The sequence below is a fragment of the Talpa occidentalis genome, unplaced genomic scaffold (genome assembly GCF_014898055.3).
Source record: "Talpa occidentalis isolate TD23 unplaced genomic scaffold, MPIMG_talOcc4v2.1 talOcc4.3, whole genome shotgun sequence".
NCBI classification, from domain to species: domain Eukaryota; kingdom Metazoa; phylum Chordata; class Mammalia; order Eulipotyphla; family Talpidae; genus Talpa; species Talpa occidentalis.
Window position 1 is genome coordinate 96050778 of NW_023603184.1, and position 22214 is coordinate 96072991.

Here is a 22214-nt window from a genome sequence, read left to right on the forward strand (position 1 = left end):
TGAACTGGTTGTTTTTAAGATAAAATTGTTTAATTTGCCCATCCATATGTCACAGATGTAAATTTATTGATTTATATTAACTGAATATAAGTTCAGTTATAAGTACATATTTTTAACAAATAGGATTTCAGATATACATACAGAAAATCTCTAACAGATTTTATTTTAAATTAAATCAGCTCTATTTATGCTTTTCACATATAATTATATATCTTCATATATACACATATGCATGTGTGTATACAGATATACAGACATGTGTATACATATGTAATTTTATGAACTGCTAATTCCATTGCTATTTAAAAAACCGTGTAGCTTGTTTGCAAAAATTTTTTTTTTCCCTTTAAGAATTAGGTTGTATGTTTCCAAATGAAATAATTTTGTAGTATCAAGTAGAATTATAACTTTAGAGTTTTAAAAATCAGATATACCTTAGTTCTTGATTTAAGTTGCTGGAACACCTTAAGGAAAAAATCTTAAATTTCCAGGTTTTTAACAGTAACAATATTTTAGCTATTTATTAATTCTCTAGGATAGGACTTTGACAGTGACATTTCTATTTTTCAGCAGTGAAAAAAGGGTAAAATATCACCTTATTGGAGGAACAGATGTTTGCAATCCATTAACATCCATTAATTCATTAATAATCAGAAATTTATAATGGGACAAAGCCTAGGCAAAGTTGTGAAGATAGAGATCATTACAATCAACAATCCTTCAGATTTCCCTAAATAGGCCTTTCACAACAATTCTTAATGTCTTCCTTAGTTCCTTTTAAGATTCCTTGCATTTACCTAGAGTCTCTCTTACCATTTATGCAACTTACTGAACTCCTACAAAAGAGGCATAGATGATATAATCTCTCTATATTTTTCTAGGCTATTTTCAGTTTAAAGTAATAAAAAATACACCTAAAGTGACCTAATCAATAAAGACATTTACTCTTTTATATAACAAAAATCCAAAGGTAGGGCAGCTCAGGTTCATTTGTTAGCTCAACTTTAGCACCCTTGGATGTCTTGTCTCTCAGTTTTGTCATTCTCAATTGACTTATCCTTTGGACTGATTCTCTTCATGTTCCCAGGATGGCAATCAGTGTACTTTATATTCTCAGGAGAAGACAGTATACAAAGGCAGAAAAGGGAAAGTATCTCATGTATGTTTTCAAGAATAAGTAAAAACTTTCCAAAAGGAAAAGATTTCCTCTGACCTGTCAGTAGCAAGAATTGCACCATGTACATAGACGTGAACCAGTCCCTTGGTAATGGAATCAAATCACCACTCCTGACTCTGCTAATCATGATTCATATCTGAAACAGAGGAAGTACAGTTTCAGGTTCATTTGGCGTGAGGGGAGGTGGCAAGGAATGACAGGGAGAATTCACAGAACACACGTGTTGATTAGATACAAATTCACTCAGGAACTTCAATTAGTTGCTGGCAACAGTTTGACAAGATAACAATTTATTTCTCTACCACATAAAAGAAGCAGAGAAAGAAGACAATAGTTTAGGGAAACTCTGGGTTATATTCAGGAACTCAGGCTGCCTCAATTTTCCTAATCCTCCCTCTTTATCATGTGACTTCTTGCCTCAAGGTTACTTCATGAAATTTAAATTAGTTGCCGGAACTACCAACCATCAGATCTGCTTTTGGGGCAGGAAGTAGAATTAAGAATGGGAAATGAACAAAAATCTTAAAATTCTTCTGCATTGTTTTTGACCACAGCTTCATCACATGAACTTATCTCATTGCCAAAAAGACTTGGGGAAAGTAGTATCTTTAGCTGAGCATGTTGACTCCCCAAATAACAAGTTGAATTAAAGAGCAGGAGAGAATGGAACTTTTTTTATACCCAGTATATTCTTCCATAGGTGTTGGTGGTCCACAATGGAGAACATGCTATTCACAAAAAAAAAAAAAAAAAAAAAAAAACCCATCAATCTTAATGTTAAAATCAAATTATAAAATGTATTTATATGTTTTTATATCTTGCCATGCAATTAAAGAAGCAATTTAATCAAATGTACAAGGGTATTATTCTTTCTTATTTTAATCTAAGTGTTTTTCACTCTCTGAAAATGTAACAAGAAAGAAGATGAGAAGCACCATGTTTAGTATATACTGATTTGTAATTCATCATGCTAAATAATAATTATCTATTCTTTCTGTGTTGACATAGAAAAGGAGGACGATGGAGTTGGGGGAATTGTGGGTTAGGAAGCAACAAAAACTGGAGGACATTTGACATTTCTCCCTACAAAATATGTACAGTAAAGGGTATCTTGAGAGGATTGCCCTGCAGTATATTCTAATAAAAATAAACAAGACCTCCCTGGTGGTGCAGGGGTTAAAGACAGTGCTATCAAGCTATCGCCAGACACTGCAGCATGAGTTCAATTCCCTGGCCTGTCAGGGACCCACATGGTACAGCAGACCTCTCCTGTCATGCCTGCTGCTCCCCTCAGCGGTGTATAGATCTGCCTGTTCTCCCCATTCTGTCTCTGGTGAATCCTCTTACCTCCAACACCTCTGGCTGGCCTACACCCCAGCTCTTGTATGCATAAATAAATAAACCTTTAAACAAACAAACCACAAAAAACAAAATACCCCATGGAACCAAGAAAGTGAATGAAAATGTGGTTGAAATAGTTCCTAAACCAATTCCAATGTGAGTTTGTGCATTGAGTCTTCCTTACAGCAACTAGCAATTCTCTGACATCAGTATGGTGCCCAAATATTCAACTCAATTCTGACACTATTTGCCCAGAAGCATCGGATTTCACTGGTGAAGGATTCAGTCTCCCAAGACTACTCCCCAATCCAGGTGCCAGTAATAAGCCCTGTCTGTGACTTGTGCTTCTGATCAACCAGCTACAGATTGGTGGTTCCCATGATACCATCCTCAGACATAGGAGTCAGCTGGAAGCCCAAGCTAGTTACCTGTGCTTGAGACTGACTGTAAATCAGAGGTTTCCATCACTACCTCCTCAGTTTCAATTAATTTGCCAGTGTAGCTCACAGAATTGAGTAAACCCATTTACTCATGAAACGATTAATTTATTACAAAAGACACTAACGGATATGACTCCACAGTCAATGGAGTGTTTGTGGGCTTGGGGTGCTGCAAAGTAGCTCATGAAAGTGTTCTGGTTCCCCACCTGGAAGCTCTCAGAAGATGCTCATTTTGAGCTTTTATGGAGGCTTTATCATATAGGCATGATTGACTGACTCTGGTCACGGAGCAAAGATTTAACTTCCAGGTCATCACCGGTCCCCAGATGTCAGGAGGGGGATCTGAAAGTTCCAACCTTCTAATCTCTTGGTTACTTCCCTTGCAACCAGCTTCCATCCTTAGGTGCTTCCCCCAGTCACCTAATTTATATAATAAGTGGCAACTTTATCACTCTCAACTTAGGACATTAAAAGGGTTTGGGGGGGCTTTGAGTCAGATATTGTATACGAAAATCAAATATTTATGAGAAATATATATTGGGTATCAGAATTATCAAATATGTATTTCTTATAATATTTTAGTGATTATTATGTGGAGTCCTTATTCCTTTACAAGATCATCCACAGGTAAGTATTTGGCAATTTTGATTAGAAAAATACATTGAAAATAGTATGCAGTATGATGGACTCCTCACCCTAATAGCTTGAGCTCAGACTAAGAAGCCTTGCGTCTCCTGGGTCCTGCTTCTTTTAAACTCTATTTTGTGTCTGTCAATTCTTTGTTTCTCGATTCTTTTGGATTACTCTCCTCAACTCTGTTCACTGGAGCTTGTCTCCAACAACTCACTATGGAAAACAATATGGAGTTTAAAAACTACCCATATGAACTACCCATATGATCCAGTAATTCCATTTCTAGGTATATGTTCAAAGAAAAGAAAATCATTATCTTTGAGGAGATCCTGTATTGCCATGTTCATTGCAGCATTATTCATAACAGTAGGGTATGAAAGCAAGAGAAGATGTTATATGGATGACAAGATAGATGATATATTACCACATTTTCCAAAACGAATAATATTCAGTCTTGAAAAAGAAAGAAATCCTATCATTTGCAACAACATGGAGGAGGGCATTATGCCACATGAAATAAGGCAGAAAGAGAAAGACAATACTGCGTGGTATCATTTGCATGTGGAATTTAAAGAAAATAAAGTAAGTAAATAAAAAGCAAATAGAAACAAAAAGCAGAATGGTAAAGTAAGTAAATAAAAAGCAAATAGAAACAAAAAGCAGAATGGTGATTGTCAAAGGCAATGATGTGGGGGAAAATGGAGAGTGGGGTTGGTAAAAGGGTAAAGACTTTCAGTTATAAGATCTAATGAGCTAATGTATAACACAGTGACTATAATAAAAAAGACAATATTTTATAAAACTGAAATTTGCAGAGTAGAACTTAAGTGTCCACTATCTCTCTCTCTCTCTCTCTCTCACACACACACACACACACACACACACACAGATAAACGTGTGATGATAGAGCTGTTAACTCAATGTGAGAATTCTTTTACAATATATACATATATCAAACCATCATTTTGTACACTTTAAATTTGTCAGTTGTACCTCAATAAAGCTGAAAATAAAAAGATATTCCAGAGTAAACCAACCTTAGATTGTGTACCGAAATCTTTTGACATTTCAATTAGTTTTATTCTTCTGATAGTAAATAATAATAGTAGCATTTTTTTTTGGTTGTGTTTCTGATAATCAACTCTTTATGCTGCAGTATCAGTTCCCCTATGTAACACTATACCACTATATACCTGTGGATATTCATTCCTATTGCCAGCACTAAAGAAAAATTATGCATGAATATTCTTTGTTGAATAATTTTATCATCTGCTAAAGCATTTCTTCCAGGTAAAGATAAAAATGAGTTGGGAAATATTGATAAATCTTTAGGCAACAACTTAGTGTACTGAATCCATTGATAAATCACTGGATCATGTGTAAAGTTGACAGATGGAGAAAAGTAAATATGAGATGGACAAAGAAAGAAAAGACAGGTATAGGGAATTTTGTGAGTATGCTCTCCTTTTAAGTCTTCTGTAAAGGCTTAATGGCCTTGACCTACATAAATACCTTGGTTCTTTTTTCCTATCCCTTTCTCAGATCTATGTACAATCCATGCCTTTTCTTCTATTTACATTTCTAGTGCTATAGCCTGGAAAGGAATAGCCTCCGAGGGCCAAAGAAATCCTGTAGTTCATAGTAGACTTTGATTCTACTTCAAGCTCCTTTATTCGTACTAGAGATATTATTCTACTTCTGATTCAGATTTCTCTTAAAAATATAATGCAGTAAATTGAATCATCACAGAGCTAACACTGTTTTTTTTTTAATGGTGCTAACAACCATTTACTGGCATCTCTTTAAAATGAGTTTTGTTTTAAAATATAGAGGTTAGTCTAGTATATATCCATGACTTTACTTTTTCCAGTAGGATTTTATCACAGGCATATCAAAGGAACCTCATTAAACACTGATTTTATTTATAATACAAACTCACATCCTGGAGTCCAAGGGCTGTGTTATAAGCAAGGCTCTACATTATTAGTAAATCATTTATCACTGGGGTAAAAGTAATTATGAGACATCATACTAATCCTTCCCACATTATAAGATATTGGTTGTTAGTTATTAGCAATGAATAATGAATAAATGAGCTTTTGACAAAAAACATAAAAAACTTTCCAACTTTTGTCTCTTTCTTGAAACATTCTGAGATTTTACTGTCACTCACTGATGTGGAGGTAACCTATTTACACTGTATCAAACTTGTTGACATTTAAGTGTTAAAAAAAAAAACACTATCTAAGCAGTAGAAAGAATATAGGAATGACATTCACGAATATTTCCAGCTGTCAACAAGTCAGCTTTCTTACTAACTGAGCCCTTGAAGTATTATGTTCTTTGGATAGAGTGAGAAATACTGTTACTTCAAGTTTTTTTTTTTTTTGTATTCATATAGTTGTCTGTACTAATTAGCAAAATATCATGAGTCGCCCTACTCCTCCCACTTTTAATGTGCATAATTCTCCTTTTAAACAATAGCAGAAAAGAATTTCTCATGCATTTGGCGGACAGATGGAACAAGTAGTCATTCACACAAAACCAAAGATACCTTCAACCCATAACAAAGAGCTTAATTAAAGATCTATTTTTAGTAAGTAGGTAAGTAGCAGCACACACTATAAAATATTCCTAAATATAATAATCATAAACAAAAGTTCAAGCAGGAACAGTCCAATCCCTTTATCTTCTTGAGAAAAATATCACTTCTTATGTGCATATTGAATGAGGACGTCCTCAGTAGTGTCCCAATAGGACATCTACCCTCACAAGTGACCACTCTGTTACTGAGACAAATGGACTCTCTCCGATTCATCCTTCTCCTTTTCTAAGATGATATAAAGTCACAAAGAGCAGGAAATACAGGGAAATCAACACCACACCCTTCCTCCTTCTAAATATTAATTTCCTGAGAAAGGGGCCCCTACTGATTTCATTGTCCCATTCACACTGGGAAAGGTAGCAAATTCTGACAAAAAGAAAATTCTATAGTAGAGTGACTACCAGGTTGAGCTAGTCAACTTGATCACTACAGTGTCTTAGCTCACCACTTACTAATTGTATAACCTTGGCAACTTATTTAATTTTTTTGTACCTCAACTATCTCATCTGTAAAATGAGTATTATCAATAGCACTTTATGATTGTGATAGGAATTAAATAATATTCATATGTAAAGCACTTTAAATGCCTGGCATCTATCAGTCAGTACCTTGCTTACCACTCCTGCCTCCCTACTTTTTCTGGCCTCAACTTCTCAAGTGCTTCAAATAATATGAGAAGGGTCACCCTCTAAACTTGAAACAGATAGGTTTAAGACAATTGATATGATATATAAGATTTACCACTTGAGATATGTATGGGAAGAGAGGGTTTCTGAGCAGTGTCCCCATACCAAATTTCTTTTTCCTGTTAGAGTATGAGTGATCTATGTGCATTTTAATATATGCACAATGTGATAAATTACTCCAAAATTTTATAATTTAAAACATATCTTTTATCTATGGACACAGCTTAGTTGGGTGCTTCAGGCTCAAGCTCTCGGATGAATTTAGCCTGTCAGCTGGGCCTGTGATCTCATCTGAAGTCATGACCAAGGAGGGTGGGATCTGCTTTCTAGCCCACTTAAGTAGCCAGCTACAGTTTCTCAAGGCCGCCCTGTGGAGTAGTTCATGTGGTGAGGACCTCAGGTTTTCTTTCTTTTTCTTTTTTTTTTTAATTTTAATTTTTTTAAAGATTTATTTTATTTATTTATACAAGAACTGGGGTACAGGCCAGATGTGCGGGAGGGTGAGAGGATTCACCAGAGACAGAGTGGGGAGCAGAACAGGCTGACTGACTGAAATACACTGCTGAGGGGAGCAGCGGGCGTGACAGGAGAGGTCTGCCACGCCATGTGGGACCCTTGCCTGCCGGCGAGGATCAAACCAGCGCTGCAGAGGCTGCGGACAGCTTCATGGTGCTGCGCTCAAGCGCCTGCACCACCGGAGGAGGCCCAGGACCTCAGGTTTTCTAATGCCCACATTCACTTGATAGGTCAACTTCTCACCTCAAGAATGTTGATCCTCATTTGTTAAAACAGGGTTTTTATTTAATTTCCACAAAATCATACCACAGGGTGTGAATGTGCTGTTAGACTTTAATAACATTTTGGAGAGATGGAGAAGGGTTTATATCACAGAAAATAAAGAAATTTGAGTTGAAATTAGACCTTATGTTCTTCAAGCCATTCTGTGATTGAGGTTTGACCCATGATAGTTCACACTGGCTGGCACTCACAAAAACTGGCTGGTTGGACTATCTCCATTCGCTCTCATCTTTCCTCTCTGAGCACCAAATTTATCTCCCTATGCACAGCAACTAAACAATCTCCAGTGGCTATTCCCAGTAGGACCATTGCAGAATACAACCCATTAATGTGCTCTGCAAAATCAGAAGAACTTCCTTTAATAGAATGCTACCCCTAGAAAACCATTATTGTTTTAAAACAGCAATTATTTTTCTTTCCATTATGTTCAAATTTACTAAAGCCTTTCTGTTCTTGTAAATTTTTACCTTTGGGATTTCTGTGATTCTAGAGTAGAGAAAATTGGGTGTGAATTGATTCACTGTAAAACTATTGGAAAGAGTTCTAATTAAGTTGACTATTCCTTTACATCTTTATAATATTGGGGATCTGCAAATTCAAGGCTTGTTAAATTTATATTTTTGTAAAATATCCCTCTCATTTTCACATCCCCAAAACACTGAAATTTGGATAATTGAGTTTATTTCAAATACATGATTTAGAAGACAAATAGAGTGAACAAAAGTCGGAAAGTATTTCCTGATATTCTCTGGTTTCAGCCTTTAAGTGCTATGTGTTCTAACTATTGTATTTTTTGTGGCTAACTTCATGATCTTTATCAACTCCTCTCTATTAATATAGTTGGTGTTCTGTCCAGTTTGAAATACATATAATCTCTTTTAGTATTATAATTGCAACTTGAAAATTATAGTAAGAGAAGTTAACTGTATCTGCTCAGGATGAACACAAATACACCTGAATAAAATATATGTTTTTAACTATGATATTCATAGAAAATATCTGTAAACAAAATATTTGTATACATGTACAATAATGGAGGGATAAACCAAGCAAATGTGTTATTTACTAATAGTATTATTTTTAACAAGTGAAATGGGAATAAAACAATTAGTATGAGCTAATTGTTTTTTATAATTAACAATTAGCACTAATAAAAATTTGTATGAACTAGTAAGATAATTAAGTATATCATCAAGAAGGATGAAACAAACTTTCATTTTCTTAATCATATTTTCACAACAAATAAAACAAAAAATACTACTTTTTTCAAATAACATCAATCACAACACTGCTTTTCTGAGTACTTAACATACAGATCAATGTGAACATTCATATTCAGCTTTCATGTGCTATTTAAAAATTTTACAAAGTAAAGTTCATAATTCAAACTTAAAAATAACAAGAATGATTCAAATTTGAATTCTAAAAATGTTTTAAATTTTAAATTCTTTTTTTATTTATTTATTTATTTTAGTAGAGGCATGCTTTATTTATTTGTTTGCTTGTTTTGTTTACACATGCACTGGGTACAGTCAGAAGCGCGGGAGGGTGAGAGAATTCACCAGAGCCAGAGCGGGGAGCAGAGCAGGCAGAAGGACCGAATTACACTGCTGAGGGGAGCAGCGGGCGGCAGGAGAGGTCTGCACGCCATGTGGGACCCTCCTCTGGTGGCCGGGGAGCAGCCGGGGATCGAACCGGCGCCGCAGAGGCCGCGGGCAGCTTCGCAACCCAGCGCTCAACCGCTGCGCCACCGGGGAGGCCCTAAAAATGTTTTAAATTTAAAGGAAAAAGTATTAGCAAAGGGTAGGCTAACAAATTAAATTACCTGGAAGGAAAATCAACATTTTTTTTAATTCATGTTCACATTATCCTTTTGAAATTCAGGATGAAAGTGATGGCATTAGTTCTTTGCCAGACAGTATTTTCTTCAGAAAATGTTAGCAACATTCCATTCTTAAAAAAACAAAAACAAAAACAAAACTTTTTTTTCCTTCACAATCACTGAGAAATATAATAAGCATTTAGATACTATCAATAAAATGCTTACAGTCCAGGTGTAATAAAAAAAGAGTTTATTATTGTTTCTTTTCATTCAATTTCAACCTCAAACACGGAACATTTTCTCCCCCATTCAGTGAAGTTCTTTATTTACCCACTGACTTTTTTTTTTCTCATTCTTGAAACCTGTCACTCAATGCTCCTCATTTTATAATCCCGAGCACTTTCTGTGAATGGTGCTGGGAATGTGGCTATCAAAAGAGTAATGTTTCACCAAATAATGCTTATACCCCATTTGCTTTTCCTACTCATGACTATTTAATTTTAAAGATACCTTTTATCATTGTGAGACAAATGTGTCTTTATATATTTCATGCTTACTTCACACTTACTTCATGTGTGAAATATCACACATACTAATGTTTTTTCTTAATAATTATAATAGTAAAATTAATGATTATTACTATGAATAATTATTATTTGCTTAATATATTCCAGACACTATGCGACAAACTTTATAACTTATCTTCACCATAACCCAGTGAGAGAACCACTACTACTGGCCATATTTTATTGATGAGGAAACAAACCAAGAGATTATTATATATGTCACAGAAATTCAACTGTCATTAGCTTAAGTGGAAAAAGAGTTATTAGCAAAAGAGCTGAGGGACTTGGTTTGAACTAAAAAGACCCTCGGGATTGGGATGGAGGGTCCAGGTCAGGCACTACCAGAACCCTCTCCTTGAATCTCTCTACTTCCTCTTGTCCCTGCTTCTATTTGGGTGCTGACAAAGGGGCTGCTGGCATTTACAGAGTCACTTGCTAATAGTTCTCTAACATGAGAAAAAGAAGAGGACTTTTCCTGCCACCTCTAACAAAACCATTCTGGGAAGGAACACAGAATGATAATATAAGTTACAAATTCAAATACCGTGCTAAAATCTTCCCACTCACCCAAATTCCTAAGAACTAGTTATTGTTATCCCCATTAATTTTTTAACAGAGAAAGAAAGTAGACCTAGAGAAGTCAGGGCACTTGCCCAAGGTCCAATAATCAGGTGGTCGTGTTGACTTTCCCATTAAAGTAGTATGACAATATGTCCCATCTCCTTACACTACTGCCCATTGGCCTGGCTTAGGTGTCACTTTCATCAACAAATCATCTTGTGTTGGAAAATGTCATCTTACTGCTTCAGCCTAAATCTAATGCCCATACTTGTCAGGGAATTCTATTCTGTTTCACAAAAAATGGACCACCTCAAGACTTCCCAGAAATTATACCTGTACTGAGTGAAGTGGCTGACTAAGAATCTAGGGATTTAGCTCTGTATGATACTTTTATTATTATTATTATCATTATTATTAATGATGTACCTTGATTTTATATCCTCATTTCTTCACATAATTATAAATATGCATATAAAACTCCCCTCAGGTGTGGTTCACCATAGTTTGCCCACCAGCAAGCATCCTTACATCTGCATCATAACCCATTATGCTCTCCTCTTACTTTGTTATTCTTTCTTCCCTCTTTCCCTCACCCACCTCTCTTGGATGCTTCCGATTTATTGTCAATTATAAAAATAAGGAACAATTCACAAATTTGTGTGCCATCCTTGCTCCAATTTTAGTGGATGTGCTGCCCAGTGAGGATGCCGATTCTTGCTTACCTATATATGCGTTCTTATAATACTTAGTGTTCAATCTCATTTTTACATATGAAAAAACCCAACATGGCAAAGTTTAAACATCCCTAAATTGATATGGCAAGAAGGGGATGTACAACTTGATGCTACCTCTCTATTCTTTGACCATGTATTTTGTTCACCCTACTAGTTAGCTTCCCTGTAGTAAGCAATGAAGTATTTTCATAATACTTATTGTTAAAGAGAGCTGGTTCAAAGGTGACCCCCATCATGTAGTGAGGTAGGAAAGCATAAGGGTACAGGATTAAAGTCAGTTGTGTGTTTAGTTTCTTTTTTTATTTTGCTAATGCTGCCTTACAAAGAACCACAAAGTGGGCATCTTAAGCAACATAAATGTATTGTCTCATAGTTCTGAAAGCTAGAAGTCTGAGTTCAAACTGTTGTAGGATTGCTTTCTTCTGAGGGCTATGAAGAAGAAACATTCCATGTATCTCTCCTAGCTTCTGGTGGTTTGATGGCAAGCTTTACTGTTTCTTAACTTGTAGATGCATTGTCCTGATCTCTGCCTCAGGTTCAAGTGGCTTTCTCCCTGTTTGAGTATATATGTTCCAATTTTCCCTTTTTACAAGGTCACTGTCATATAGGAATAAGCATCCACACTATTTTAACTTTAACGTATGAATTTGGGGCAGGGGTACATTTTAACCAATAACACTTTCTCTAAAAAAGGGGACTAGAGAAACTCTCATGGCTTTTCTACTAAGGAAGATTTACGTTGGTCTTTTTATGTAAGCTTAAGAGGGAAGTCGAGAAAATTAGCCTCAGCCAACAGTTTGGAGGAAAGTTAGGAAAAATGGAGTTGGATGATTGTAAAAAGGGAAAGTCAGTAAGTGAACCTGAGATGATTGGAATATGGGACAAGCAAAAGCATATTGAGGTGCCCAGGGCAGCCTTTTGAAAGGCTTGGAATTAGCTTGGTGGTTGATTCTGATCCAAAATGCCATTGAGATTATAGAAAGTGGGTGGGATAGCCAAAGGGATAGGTGCAAAGAGTCAACTTTGGCCTCATTATTGAAGATAAATCATTGGAAGGGGTGGTAAAAAACATAAAGAGCATGACAAAAAGTGAGAGATCAAAGATTAAGTTGCAGAGTCATTCTTGAATTTATCACAAGGGTTAGCATCATTATGAATAACGTCTTTGAAACTGCTTTTGTTCAACAAACCACTTCTGAATATTTAAAATGCAATTAGTGATTTAGTTTTCAGATATACATTTCCTGGAAGCCAATTGGATTTAATCAGCTATGCCTAAGAACATTTTCTTTAGAATTTATAAATAATGATGATCCATATAATATAAACTGCAACCTTTTTATTAATGGGGTTGTTAATGAGCTAATGCATGTTCCATACCTAGAATAGTACCTGGCACATAGCAATGATACATAAGTGTTTGCTGGTATTATTAGGTGACTTTTTAAAAAAGATTTATTTATGCATAGAAGAGCTAGGGTGCAGGCCACAGGTATGGGGGCTGAGAGGATTCACCAGAGACAGAGTGGGGAGCAGAACAGGTAGATCCACTGAAATACACTGCTGAGGGGAGCAGTGGGCGACAGGAGAGGAGTGCTGTGCCATGTGGGTCAGGTCCCTGGCTGGGGTTGGAACTTGTGCTACAGTGGCTGCAGATAGCTTCAAAGTGCTGAGACTTAACCCCTTGCATCACCAAGGAGGCCCTTATTAGGGTGACTTTTAATTCCTCATAGGGAAGTAAACTAGAGGAAGGTGTAAACAGATTGGGATGGATTTGCTGTGAGCTCCTACTACATTAATGAATGTTTTATATGCTTAGATAGCTACCCCCCATCGTCACTGAATAATGTAATTTTGAAAAATCTCAACATTTATGTATAAAATTAAAAAGAAGCAGAGCTTTCATGGTGACCCCTCATCAACAAACACTTGGCAAACTAAATGTCCAATATTTTTAGTTTTCTGGAATTCTCCATTAATCTACCACCAAAAGTCATGATAAGAAAAAAATATTTAATATACTTGTTAACTTGAAATAGATGTTTCAGAAAATGTAAAGATCAAATATTAATAATTTTAGTTTATATTAATTTTGAAATGGTAATTTATATATTGGTCAAGTAATTACCATGAAAAGTATACCAAGCCTCAAATGTCCTTTTGTATTAATTTAGTATAATTCTGTAAATTGTGTTCCATAAATCTTACTTGCTCAGTTTATATTGAGAATATTATTATTGTTGTGTTAAGTCTTTATAGTCATGATCTAAACAATTTAGCCAATTAATGTATATTTTTAAAAACCATCTTGAAAGGAATATTTACCATGGCTTCCAACATGTAATAATAGAGTACCCACAACAATTATGACTAAAATCTAAGTTATTTCTTTACCTAATTAAACTTGAGTTTATATGGTAATCTCAGTAAGGGTCCAAAATTATGCTGAGATCCTGCTGAAGGAGCTCTGAGGGGAGCAATTTTCTATAGCAAAAGGGATAAGTTCTCAGTCAGTGCAGTTTTGATTGGTGAAAAGTTTGCCAAGTCATTATTGGTCAAATTTCCATGCTGCTCATGGCTTGCTATCTTAGTTTTACTTCCTTGTGGGCTATGAAGGAGACTGTGCAGACCCCAACATGCCTGGGTTTAGTAACCTTCATACTGCTTTCCATAATGACTATACCAATTTATATTCCCACCAACAGTATTGAAGGGTTTCCTTCTTTCCACATTCTCTCCAACGCTTCTTTCCTGACTTGAATAATAGCAATCCTCACATGTGAAGTTATATCTCATTTTATTTTGATTTGCATTTCCCCTAATAAATAGATGGAATCGTACTATTTGCAACAACATGGATGGGCCTTGAGGGTATATTTTTAGGTGAACTAAGTCAACCAGAGAAAGACAAATACAGTATGAAAATGTAGCCAGAAATGTTGGGGTTGGCTGTCTGTTACTGCCAGAGGCCAATGAACAGAGATAGGAATTGAATCTATAATGTGTACTCATGTCAAGAAGCCAGAGATCTGAGAAATTGGCAGGTATTTTACCCACCCACCGACCCCCAAACCATTCTAGTATTCCATCTTGAGCTGGCCTTCTAGTAAGTTAAACAAAAAAGTTAATCCAAAGTGAAGAGCCCATCACAGTTGGTGTCCTATTCTTCCTCATGTTTAGCTCCCAAGTTCACTATAACCTCGTTGGTTATCTTGACACAGGCATATCCTGTTTTCCTGATGTTGTCACTGCCCGGCTCTTTTTGATGGTATCAATGTACAATACTTCCTTAGGCAACTGAGAACTGGATTCTCAGTTCAAAACAGGGGCTTTAGTTCAAAGGAAATAGATCACTAATCATATGGTATTTATGTGTAGCCTACGCTGTGTGTGTACATGCAGATTCCTATACTAGGTATGGCAGCCATCCCTTTCTCCCTAGGCCTATCTTTCTTATTTATATATAGAATGTAAAGGAACAAAACAAATGAACAAACAAAAATAAACTTTTAGATACAGAGAACAGTTTGGGGTTACTAGAAGGGAAGGGGTTGGGGTAAAGGAGGAAGGGGATCAATTATACTGTGATGGATAGAAACTAGCATTTTGGTGCTGCTCAAGATGTTCACATATAATGCAAAACAACTGAAACTTAAATGTTATAAACCAATCACACCTCAGTCCTCAGTAAAATTTAAAAAATTAGCACTTAAGAAAAAAATTAAAGTAAAATCCCTTAATTATATAATAGTGCACATGGCTTTGCGTATAAAGATATATATATATATATATATATATCTCAAATAGTTGTGGTTTTGAACAATATTATGGAATATATGTATATTTCAACATTATTTATATTCTCTCAAGATTGAATGAAATAGCAAATAGAATCACCTTTATATTTAAAAATTGTTCTCCACTCTCCCTTCCAACCATCTACAGCTGAATTAATGCAAACTACATTTATTTATGAGAAAAATCCATAGTATTCTTTTTTTTTAATTTTTAAAAAATATTTATTTATATAAGCACTGTGTACAGTGAGAAGCGCGGGAGGGTGAGAGAATTCACCAGAGACAGAGTAGGGAACAGAATAGGCAGACTGATGAAATACACTGCTGAGGGGAGCAGTGGGCAGGAGAGGTCTACACGCCATGTGGGACTCTCGCCAGCGGCCGGGGATCGAACTAGCACTGCAGAGGCTGCGGGCAGCCTCTCAGCCCAGCGCTCAACCGCTGCACCAGCAGGGGAAGCCCTGAAAAATCCATAGTATTCTAATAACCTTAATGGTATTGTATAGATACATAAGCAGAGAAGACCAAAAAATAGCCTTCATAATACTCTTATTTCAAAAAAATACAGAAGTATGTCCTAATTTTCCTTTTTTCCATCAGTCAATATCTTTAAGGTAGCAATAAAACCTGAGTCAACAAAGTAGATGCTTCAAATGTTAAGTGACTGAGAAAAAGGTGAATACCCATTCAAATTCTGGATGATATTTTTTTTGGTCAATTCTTAACATCTTGAAAAAAGCCCATCTTGAAAAAAGCCCATCTTCTTAGCACATTAATAGAAACTGTTCCTAATAGGATAAAGCAAATGAGACCATGAAATAGAAATTCAAACAGCTCCTTTAATTCTCACTTAGAACCACCCCTCCATAGTCTCTGACTAGATGGGAAGGACACCATGAAATGCTTCTCTTAAATACCAAGGAGAGTCTAAATTTTACATCCCTTAGGTTTGGAATAGCTTTTCTTAAAGAAATTTGGTCTTCTACATTGGCTCCTAGGAAAAGAAAAAGATGCCAAATTTTTCTTGTAACCCTTTCAGAAGGTTTGAAATTTAACAGTAGGGAAATGATGTACTTTTAAAAATGGTTTAAAATGTTACAGTTTCAGGGAAGCTGAACTTTCACTGTAAATTAATAGATAAGATCAGATGTTGCAGCATGTGGGAAACCAGGTACTTCCATTTCTGTACTTAATTTGGTGAATTGGGTAGAAAGTCCAGGGTAAAGCACTTACATAAGAACAGGAGGCTTTACTACTTTGAGGCTTTTTCTTTTTTCTTTAGTTCTGAAAATATGGTATTGCAGGTATCTACCCTGATAATTCCTCCATTTGGTTCATCAAAATCTCAACCTCCTCCAAATATCTAGGGGAAGGTAATGTTGACTCTTTCCTTCTCAACTCTGAGATTAATATTATTTTTATGCATTAAAGGCCCATGTTTTTGGAACATGTCCCTGAAATCCATTGTTCAATCAATTTTGCATTTCTATGGTGGAACTTTAGTTTTTCTACTCATCTTTCCTTTCATTGTATTCAGTTTATTTCCAAAGAAATCCTACGGAAGAGACAGGACTGGAGTTGTTGAGAGTGGGTGAAGGAATGATTTGTTGTAGGAACAATCTGAGATTTGGAATCAAATTGTCCTGGGTTTGAATCCCTGCTCTCAAAACATTGTTCAGCCAGGAAACTGTGGACAAGTTAATTATCCTTTGAGTGTCTCAATTCTTTCGACAGTAAAATAGAACTAATAATGAGATCAGTGCTTCTCCCAGAGGAGGCTAGAAGGTAGCAATGAGAGAAAAATCCCAGGATTATGTCTTTTCCATTTCTTCTCTAATGAAACTGAATCCTTTCCCACAGCACCTTCTCTCACTTTGCTTCAAAATTTAACTTAAATCTTATCCCCATCAAGCCTTAGTCTAGCTTTCTTTTCAACACTATGTTTCCTAGAATTTTTTCCTTTTAGACGATTTGCTCTAAGAATGAACTCTTAGAGAGGATAAGGGGGGGGGAGAATTTTAAATAACCTTAAGTGTATAAACTGAGCTTCTAGTTGTAAAAGATTTTCTATTTAATCCAAGAAAGTTCAAGGACACTGAGATAAATCCCTACACATAAAAGGGTTGGAGAGCGTATGAGAGGAAAGGTCTTACAGACTCTTTTATGAGAAGACAGTCTTGGGAGAGATTTTTTTCCTTCTTTATTCCTAAATTTTAGCTTTTCAAGAAAGCCCAGATGTTTTCCACGAAGATTCTTTTGGCAAATATTAAAATATGTTGGCACAAAAAAAGACTTTTCTGGACAGAGAATAAGTTTGCAGAAGCACTTATCAAATCTGAAAATGATAAAGTTCGATCCTGTATTTCCACATCAGGAGAGTTCATACCCATTAGCTGACTCATCCCCAGCCCCAGCTTTCCAGCCTGAGGAGATTTCCATCCTATGTGCAGAATTATTGCATAATTCTTTATCAGCATCAACTTTCAGGTTCCTTTACACTGACTTTATTATAGTCCTGAGCAGAGTTCAATTTACTTTTCCCCACAAATTCTTATTCACCAGTTTATGTGCTGGATGATTCATACTGAGTCTTGGAATGTCTTTCCTCATCGTTCATTCCTATGTAAGTTCTACCTGACCAGCTAAAGTGTGCTTTTCTTAAAACCTTCCTTCTAACTATATTCTTGAGCCCCTTTCCTGCAGTACACACATTCTTTAGTAGCTATTTCCTATGCCAGTCTATTCATATTTATTGTATGTTGCTTTGATTAATCCATTATTTTAGCTTCCCTGTAATTTCCTTGGGAATACAGACCACCTACTTAGCTGTCTGAATTCTTCTCAGCTTCCACCCTAACATCTAACACATAGTATGTGCTCAGTAAATATGAATAAATATTCATTAATTAGTGCATTTAGGGTATAGTAGAGGACTAGAAAGGGAGCTTTATATGAATACATTTTCAGATATAATGATTCTTTATGTGTAATAGAAATATATCCTTTATATAGAGTGTGGCAGTTGAGTTGATTAATGTGGGGAGGATCCCACAGGTATTAGTTTTGTTCAAACTCCAGTCCTGCCTCTTACTGGGAAAAAAATCATTCAAACTCTGAGTTTCACTTTCTTCATTCTATAGAGCAGAAATAATAAAACTGCCTCATAAAATTATTGTAATGATCAAATGAAATGTTTGTTCAAGTCAGTAATATGGAACCTATCTCAGTAATTGTAACTCTGTATAGCCTTTAAAACTTTAGCATGCATTTACATTATCTTATTTAATAAAGCCATCAGGCTTCAACAATATGTAAAGACTTAAAAATCTCCAATTTATTAATACAGAAATTGAGATTAGCAGATATAGTGACATGTCTAATGTCACTCTGTAGTTGGAAAAGTTAAAACTGGAACTCAAATTTTCTGACTACTCATCTTGAACTATCAATGAAGGTTTATTGTGGTAGAAAGCTAGGAATTTCAAATTAGTGATTATCATTTTATTTAAAATAATGAGGAAGAAATAGTAAAACTTTGCCTTTGGTTGTATGGCATGGAATAGGTGCATACTAATTCATGAAACTGATTTTAGCCACAATGGAGGAGTACCAAATAAAGAAGAAAAAGGAAAGTACAGGTGCCTTATTTAGAAACAAGGGAAAGACAAAGAAAATAGTGAGGTTGACTCAACACCCATTTTATCTATTCCACTCCAGCTTTTTAAATATATCTAATCATCTTATTTGTGATTGATTCAGAAATGTGCCCATGATCCTATAATGTACAGTGAAGTTTTCTGGAGAGATGCTGGGAAACATTGTTTTGTTCCTAGAGACTCATAAAGTGATAAAAAAAAACTCCTTTCTTCTGGTTGTCATTGTCATCTAGATGAGAGCTCTGGAATTTCTGCAGTTATCTTATCACCATCAATAAGAGGATGGTGCTACTGAAGCAGGAAGTTAGGAATGGGTATGGACCATCAGGTAGGAACAGGGTTCTCCAACCCCCTTAATCCATTTATCAAACTGATTGGAGCACAATCATGGACCAGGAGAACTATTACAACCCAGTAAAGAGTAGAATGTCCAGAACACAAAAACATAACACAATGCTAAAGCAATGGGCCAAAGTTAGATTCAGAAAAGTATGCCAGGCAATGTGGGGGAACTCAATGGACCTAGGTAGCCTAGGAGACCCCCACAGACCCAGCCAATCGCCAAAAGACACTATGTGGAGACAAACCCCGACTCCTTGCCCACTATACCCATATAAGCACCTACTTTTCACCACCTCAGTGGCTACCCACTTTCCTGATCTTCTTCCAACCTATTAATGCATTTCTTGCTTTCCTTCTTCCTTGGTTTCAGGTTGAATTATTTACTCTCTTAAGACAAGAACCAACAAAAAGACTGCCCAGATCTTTGGACTCTAGGCCGCCTCCAAATCTGAATTCACTACCCTCAAAATTGGAAAAGTGGAGAGATCATGTCTTCAAGCACATGACTTAACTGACTTGCCAGTAAAATGAAAACATTTATTTCCAAACTATTTAAATCACTTTTAATGGGGTTTCTCCTTGCTGTTGTAAGAATCAAAATTATTATAATGGTCTCAGAAAACTTTGGGAGATGAGAATACGAAAGGATACTGTTGTTCCTACATTGCAGATTGAAAAAATACCACAAATCTTAGACATAATAATAGCTTTAAATCCAAAGATCCATATATCCTTGCAACTGTGTTTTATAGCATCTCAATGTGACAAACATTTCAAACTTGCTACGTGCTCAAAATGTGCACGGCATTTTCAAGGAAAGGAAATCAAGTAATTGCCTAAGCCAATAGGCTTCTGGGAGTCATCTTGAACTGTAGGTCCTTCATCACTAGGTGAACATAACATAACATGAATGGGTGGAGGAAGGAGGGGAATTTCAAAAGGCTTTGAGAAAATGTCAAATGTAACCTTCACTTTTGATGTAATAAACCATGGGAATGATAGGTAGGCATTTGATTAGACAAAAATTAAACCAGAAACTTCATCAAAAAAGCCAAAATCCCAGAGAAATTTAGTTCTTGTCATCTGGGAAAATTCATCAGAAGGGTATTTTCAAGTAATGGTTTGATTTTTGCCTAAATCATATAATCTCTTTGTCATGAAATTCTCTTTGGCTACCAAACCAAAGAACTAATTCTTGCCTTGGGTATCTCCCCAAGATAATGTAACAATAACATTATATGTTTCTCAACATTCAAACTTGCTTGGCACACATAGGCACCGATAAACATTTGTAAAGTGGTGTAAAGTAGTTTGAATGTAAAGTCCAAACAAAATGATTGGCAAATCTTCATGGAAGGTATTTCACTTCGCCTGATATCTATTATTATTTCAAATGCCTATGTAATAATTTATTGGTGTGATTTCTAGAAAAAACACCAGAATACAATTTTCATAAATTCTTTGAATTTTAAAGCCAACAATGGATACTTGTGTCTCATAATACAAGATTTCCCTTTTGTTACTGTGTTCTTATATAGTTATATGTTTTTAAAAGAAATACATAAATTAATTCTACTCCATCACTGGTGGGGTTAGTGTTTCAAATTACAGGCTTTTATGAAGATGATCACTTCATGTTTTAGGATAAAGTGCTAAAAGCTTATTAGCTGCCCAGTGTGAATGAACAACTTAACACTCTCTGGTACAAAGTGATATGGTTGGGTTGTTTCTTTAGGAACACCGTCAACTCTGAATCAGTAAATATTTTCCTTGGGGCTTGTTTGCTTCTCCAGAAAGAAATCTCACCCATGACTCATGACTTAATGTCAATGTTCTTGGGAGTCAAATAACAAGAGGTTTTGGGATCTCTTTGTTCAGTTAGAAATTTTTATGTGATAAGCCTGAAATCATACCAACACTTAGAGTCCTTTAGAGACTGTTTCCAGAAAGTAAATCTACAGTCTTTTCCCAGAGGGAGAAGCAGAGGCAGGTATCCAATATAAACTTATGTAACTTGTAAGTTTCACATACTTATGTATTTCAGTCCTGCATGTTTCCTATTTCCAGAAGTTCTGCTATTTGGAAAATGTTTAGTATTTCTAGGGTTTTCTGAGAGAGATTAACATGCTTTTGAGATTTACTGATCAATACAACAAATTCATTCAACAAATATTTATAGTCACATGCCAGGCAGGGATTTGGCACATGGGATGTAATGGTAAACATAACAAAGTTCCCTCTCCTCAAGGGTGTAAGAACAGTCAATAAGTGAGACACATAATACCTACATAAATTATTTAATATTTTAGGGACTAGTAAGTATCACGAAAAAAATATTAGGAAGGACAAAGAGATCGGGGTCCCAGGAGATGAAGAGCAGGTGGTAGTGTTTAAAAGAACAGCCATGATAAGTCTTATGGAGAGTGCAAACTTTGATTAAGACTTGATGGAAGTGAAAGAGTTATCTCAGGGTGTAACTGGGGTAAAGGGGTTGCTGTCAGAAGGAGCCTCTTGTGTCAAGGTGCTGGGGTGAGAAGCCACCTTATGTGTTGGATGAACAGCAAGGAGGCCAGTGTGGCTAGAACAGAATGAGTGAAGGGAAAATATTGTTGAAGGTGATGAGAAAGGCAGAGAGGTGACAGGGTGAATTGGTGGAGATATGTTCTGATTTTATAGGATTTTGTATGCCATTGCAGAGACATTGACTTTTACTCCAAAGGAAATAACATGCCAATACATGCCAAGGTATAAGAATAAAAAAGAGGACACATAATCTGATTTATATTTTAGGAGACTAGTTGCAGTATTAACAATGGACAGAAAAAGAGGACAGGATAGAGGCCGAATAACCTGTTAGTAATCACTTCATCAGTCCAATCAAGAAGTAATGGTTGGTATATTCATTTCTGGGGGCAGAACACATTACCACAAGCTGGGCTGCTTAAAAAACAGGAAAGTATTCTTTCACAGTCTGAGGCTAAAATTCCCAAATCAAGGTGTGGGAAAGGCTGGCTTCTATCTGAAGGCTTTAAGGAATAATCCTTTCTTTCCCTATT